Here is a 7,046-nt window from a genome sequence, read left to right on the forward strand (position 1 = left end):
TACATACACATACATACATACGTACATACACTTACACACACGCAAAAACACACACAAACACACCCACTCACACACACCCACATACACACACACACACACACACACACACACACATATATGAGAAATTACGATAAATAAAGAAACACAAATTTATATTACTTCTTCTGACGTGCATTTTATCATTGTTGTCTGTAGAACACTTCATTGAACGTTCCAAGTGCAATTGAAGGCTTAAACATAGTGAATCCTCAGAGCTCACTTTATGGCATTATGTTAAAAGGAACTAATGTCAATAGTGGTGTCGATGGTGATGAAAAGAAGAGATGAAATGAGAAGGGAAGGCATAATAAGTAATAGATGAATAAAATGATATTCTAATTTAGAAATATAAGTATTCATTTACAAACGTATCTATGCAAAACATAATAATGATTTCTTCTGATCTGTCGTAGAAGAAGCAATGAGAAAATTGATAAAAATGACTGTCAAAAAACTGCCCTTCCAAATAGCAGTAAAGTTTTCCTGAATTAAAGTTGCAAGATATAACAGCAAAAAGCTGGTGAGAAGAAAGAGATAGAATGAATGCTGGAAAAGGAAAACAAAATGTGTTCTAATATAAATTCCTCTATAAAAACGTTTCTGGAAAAAATGTCCTTAGTCATACATGAAAAAAATGTTGAACTCGTTATTAAGAAGTAACGATGATGTTTGTTAAATATTATTAATGCAGTAAGATACATTATTAGCGTTTCAGGCTGGATTAAATAGATGACGTCAGTTAAAATGTTTAATGTATACGATAAAATTTGTATCGTCATTTATGTTTTAAAGACATTATAGAATAAACTGAGAATGTACTAAACAGAACAAGAGGATATACGTGAGATGGCGGGTCGCTGAAGAGGGCACAGGATGTGTGACGAGAGATTTCTAGGCAAAGGACATAAAATGAGAGCAATAATAGATCTGAAGTAAAGAACGCATATATAATGCGTGTTTGTTTGTTTGTTAAAAACGAAATGACCATCCTGAAATATAACGATATCTGTTTCAACGTACGATTTCACACCAGGAATCTTGCAAAGCAAATACATAAACTTAAGAATTAAGTCTATATTTGATAAATTATTCCAGTAGCTATGGAAACGCTGTTACAATTGAAGAAATAAAAACGACGAATGTTGAATTGCATGGGTTTTCTAAAGATATTGCACCAAAAATTATCCAGATTTAAAGTAAATGAGAATAAATATCGGACATCCTTTTTCAGATATTGTGGACGGAATGAAATGAAAGTTTAGAAATTAAGTGTCAATCCGCATCTAAGGAGATAACAATTTTGACAAATGACTGCCCTCATAATTCTCCAAGGCCATTTATATTTGTCATATATCAGTGTAATAGAAAATAAAACGAATCTTACGTGATATGCTTACTTTTAATCTCGCAATAAAATGACTTCGGAATAGCTGTTGCCATTCTAGAAATCACAAAAATATGACACCAGAGTGCGGTGCAAATAAGTCAATCATTACAACATACCTCAGTGTTTAGTAAACATTTTCATGCATTTAACTTGCTATCATAAGCAATTCTGTATTACAAATGAATAAACCAATCAATGAACCATGATCCAGTTGACCTACGTGTATGTTAGACAATAGATTTGCCGGAAACTGTCCATATCCATGCACTGTACTGTTACATGTCATGCGGTCAACCAAGCTGGAAGCTTTCTTCATGCGTATACTGATTAAAGAGCTAGTGTTCTCTAAACCAGGAGAAAACGTTCCTCAAAATTGTAGTAGAAACATTTGGCAATGTATCAGAGGTTTGGAAGGCTGGAAATATTGACAGCCATGTGACGCCCAAGGTATGCTATGCACATTGTCTTACAGAAGTTGCCCTGCAGGGTGAATATCACCCAGGTTTTGTAAGCATTCTTTTGTTCTTCGTAGTTGCAGCACTGCTCTGAACAAACCACTTAAGTGTCTTGAAGTTTAGAGATTTTGTGTGAAGGATGTGAACGGACATGCCTAAAATGATGGTTTTTGCCAACAACCTAGCAGTTCCTGAAAGGGCAGGTATGAAGAATGTGTACGGGCTTAAAAGTTTTAAAACTTTGCCCAGTTAGCTGACTTGAATTGCTGCCATAGTGTCTAGGGAAGAAGGGGCAGTTTGGCAAAATGTAGCAATAGGGCTCCTGTTGAATGAGGTAATAGATGCAGAAACAGTCACGCTTTGTTAAATGTGTTCTATATCACACTATATCCAGCAGGCACAACTCCATCTCCATGAAAATATTTCTACTGGAATATATTTGTTTGAATCCACGGTTTGAATTCACGGTCTTTTCGACAACAATAAATTACTTGAAAGTAAATGATAGCTTCTAACATAAGTACAGGACCTTAAATTTAGGGGATGGAGTAGTCGATAATATTCATTATTTGACTTCTACATAATTTTCCTGACCTAGGAATTACGAAAAGAAAAATAAAGATTTCAATTTCAGAATGTAAAGAGTCAGAACATATAGAGCATAGCATGTTTTCATGTATTCAAACGACTCTGCTAATTCACTGCCGTTATTGTAAGTAAATACTAGAAAATGTCATATTTTGTTGTTTTGGTCATTTAGCTGCAGGACACTAAAGAGTGAACCAATTTATAATGAAAGGCATTTCTGTACGATTATTTCCTTTCAATTTATCAGTTCAATTTGTAATATTTTATTCTATCAATTTGCAATATTTTATTCTATCATTTAATCTGTCATATCCTACAGTTCATTTTTATAAAATTTTATATTATGCTTTATTTTATTTATTCTTAAATTTACTGATTTTGTATTCATTCATTTCGAATATCATTGTAATTCTGCTTACTAACTCCGTAACTTAGCACGTCCTGTACGCTCTGTTAGAAAGTTATCATTGAAAACTAGTTTTATTATCATTGTTACTGAGGCGTGAGCTGGCAGAATCATTCGCACGCCGCGCAAAATGCTTAGCTGTATTTCTCCTGGCTTTATGTTCAAATTCCGCCAAATCGACTTTGCCTATCTTTTCGTGATCGATAAAAATATGTACCAGTCGAACACAGGAGCCATTGTAATCGGCTTAAGCCTTCCTACATACTCGCTTGCCTTGTGCCAAAATTTGTAACTACTATTATTTTTATTAAGAATGCGAGTTGGCAGAATCCTTATTAGTACGCCCGGTAAAATGCTTGGCGGCATTTTTCCCATCTTTACGTTATGAATTCAAATCGCGCTGCAGTCAACTATACCTTTCCTCTTTTTTGGATCGGTGAAATAAGGACCAGTTTAGTACTGGGTCGATGTAATCGTCTCTTCCCATCCCACAACCTTTCCAAGCCTTGCACCTTATTATTAGGTCAGCAAACTGGCAGAAACATTTGAAGATACGGAAAAGATGTTTCACGGCGTCTTTTCACCTCTTTTCATCCTTAGTTGAAATTCCGCAGAGGGCGACTTTGCTTTCCACATTTTAGAAATCCGTAAAATAATTACTATTTGATACCTGGAGTGGATATAATCGACGAGATCGCCCCAAAAAAAAAAAAAAAAAAATTATTAAAGCTGCCAAATTGTGGAATCCTTAAAACTACAGGCAAAATACTTGGCGGCATTTCTTACCGCTTTACGTTCAGAGTTCAAATTCGATGAACTTAACTTTACTTTTCATCCTTTATCGATTGTTAAAATAGTTGAGTAGTGGTGTAGATGCAATCGACTATCCCTTTTCCACAAATTTCAGGCCTATGATTACGAACAGAAATATCGCCTGGAGGGTCGTATTTGTTTGTGTGTATGGATTTGTATATATATATATATATATATATATATATATATATATATATATATATATATATATATCAATGTAGATGTATGTGCATGTGTAAGTATTGCTCAGTTTTTATGTATATATATGCATATATTTGTACATCAATTTACAATTGTGTACCTAAAATATATATATATATATATATATACCTGTTAGACCATCTCACAAAATCCATAAACAATGATACCACTATTGTATCTTTTAAGGTGATAAACCTCTACACCGCAATTCCACACCAATATGAACCAGAGGCAATAAATTTCTGGATAGAGAAATTTCCTCATGAAATTCCAGACAAAACTGAAAAGAGTTTTATCACCGAAGGATTAAAGTTCATCCTCAAAAACAACATTTTTACTTCGATGACAATATTTACTAAGAAATATCTGGGACTGCTCCAACTTACGCCAATCTAGTCATGATATACATGTAGGTCCAGATATATGAACAATCTAAATGAAGATATAGCTTGAACGTCCACAAATATCTACTAGAAAACAGGAAACGTTACTTAGATGACTGCCTAATCCAATGGACGCACGCATTTGAAAAAGTTATAAATTTCAAAAATCTAATCAACAGCAACAACAATATTAACTTTAGCATGGAATACAGTAAAACTTCACTACCATTCCTGGATATACTAATCATCAACAGCGATAAAAAAACATTGAAACAGATATTCACTACAAACAAACGGATTCTAAATAATACTTAGTGTTCTTCTTATGCCATCCGAAACACACAAAGGATGATATTCCCTTTAATCTAGCAAGAAGAATCTGCAAAATTGAAGCTCGCAATATAAGACTCCAGGAACTAAAACAAGTACTGCTTAGAAGACAATATCCAACGGAATAGAACGTGCCAAAGCAATGAATATTGAAAAAATACGAAACACGAAAAATGCTCCGGATACATCCAATACTCTACCCTTTATTACAACACACAACCCAAGAAACACAGAGGTTTACAATATTATTCCCCACAACATCCTACTACTAAAACAAGACCCAAGAATGAAACAAGCATTCGAAATACACAAAATAATAAAAAAAGAAAAGACAATCAAAGTCCCTCAAAAGATTCCTCACAAGTCCTAAATTACCTTCCACAATTCCTACACTGGTAAAGTGTAGCCACCCCAACTACGGGACTTGCGTGAACCTTATTGAAGGCACAACATACAAATTCAAATCAGAACAAACTTTTACTGTAAAAAATCACTTTACATGTTATTCAAGGAATTTAGTATACGCTATCAAATGTCAGGGATGTAATGAAGATTACATAGGTTAAACAAAACTTACTCACTGAAATTGACTGACCATACACCGACAACAATTACGACATTCCAGTACTAGACAGATTCCACTGAATGGACACATAGATATATGTGCAAAAAATAAGTCACCCAGATTCCAAGTCTTCTCACTCTAATTATGTTCAGCGATTACCACAGATAAATCGCGGATAAACAAGGAAAATATTTTCATACAAATGTACAAAAGATGACTTAACAAACTTTAAAAGAGTACATACACAAATAACTATTCACAGTCAAATCTCGTTCTGCCAATTAACATGTGGAATCTTCACTGCTAAGAACCTAATCTTTAGGCGCTGGACTACAAACAAGTGACTTCTGTCCACTCTCCCACTAGAGAGCTTAAATTTGGAGGGCCTTGATTGTAACTAAACATCTTCACTCAACCGTGTCAGCCTTTTTTTAGGCGCCAAATATACTATCACGTGACACTAACGGACGTAGAGGGAAACGTACAAAAGATGTTCATTCTCTACAAATACTTGATAGAAAGCATTCAGAGCATTAATTGTTTAGAAATGTTCAGTGACCCGTGTCAGTCTTAACCTACGACGCCAAGCATCATCACTTGATACTAACACAGAGACGTAGCGGGGAGCCTACGAAAATTTCCAAGACTAGTCATGTAACTATATTCTTTTGATCAAATCATATTCAAAACATATACTAATTTGAGCCATGAACTCCTTATATAAATAGGGCAAGCTTAAAACACTAGTCAGAAGCAAGACAGCTGCGACATAAGCCACGTCTTTCTAATTCAGTTTTTTGAAAACCAGTGCAAACTGTGAGACCGGTTAAATCTTTAAATATAATAGTAAAATGTATTTTAACTATTCTCAGTGCATTTTCAGCTTCTATTTCTTTTCTATATTTCTACCCCTGTGGAGGAGTAAAACATCTTCGTTTTCTCTCTCTATCTCTTTATATATATATATATATATATATATATATACTTGGAAAGGATACGTGGCGTTGAGTCATATAATAATATATATATATATATATATATATATATATATATATATATATGCATATGTGGGCGGTCATCTTTCTTCTCCTAACTTATGTTTCTTTCTTTCTCTCCGTGGTAGCTGGATCAATTTAATTTGCTTTGCGAGAGCAACTGTTTTATCGAAAGCGTGTATTGTTGTTAAATGCTCGAAATACGAGAGTAGAAAACAACCAACAACTGATGAAGGGGCGTTCTTTGTGTTGTTTGTCTAATTTTCCATTTGTGTCTTTCGTTGTTCAAAAAATAGTTCATGTTCCATGTAATCGTTCTTCGTATTTGTCGTTGCACACGTTTCGGGACGTCCTGTGCTCACATATGCATATATATACGTATAGATGTAGGTATGTACATATACGTATGGTTATATATATTTATAATATATATGTTTCTGCATGTGTGTGTGTGTGTGTGTGTGTGTGTGTGTATACAGAAGTAATGTGAGTGAATGGGAGTAAAGACAGAGAGGCTGTGTGTGTGAGAGAGAAAGAGGGAGAGAGAGAAGTGAGTAAACATGAAAAATGTATGTCAAGACATGATAAGATATTCAGTAGCTGCCTGTCACTGGGAAGTGGAGATAATGTCAGGGAAAATCAGAGAGGAATTTAGAGATGGGACGAAGAGCGACTCAATAAGGACATGCAGCGAAAGTGTGTCATGGTGTGGGTTTGCTTGAGTTTTAGTAAGTCGACAATTTTATTACGAATTCGATACACTTCGGCTATAAAATTTATCGACAAGCAGAAATTTTTATAACTACTGTGTCATATGTATTTATAATATATATATATATATATATATATATATATATATATATTTGAAGAAAAGCAACAAAAAT

The sequence above is a fragment of the Octopus bimaculoides genome, chromosome 1 (genome assembly GCF_001194135.2).
Source record: "Octopus bimaculoides isolate UCB-OBI-ISO-001 chromosome 1, ASM119413v2, whole genome shotgun sequence".
NCBI lineage: Eukaryota > Metazoa > Mollusca > Cephalopoda > Octopoda > Octopodidae > Octopus > Octopus bimaculoides.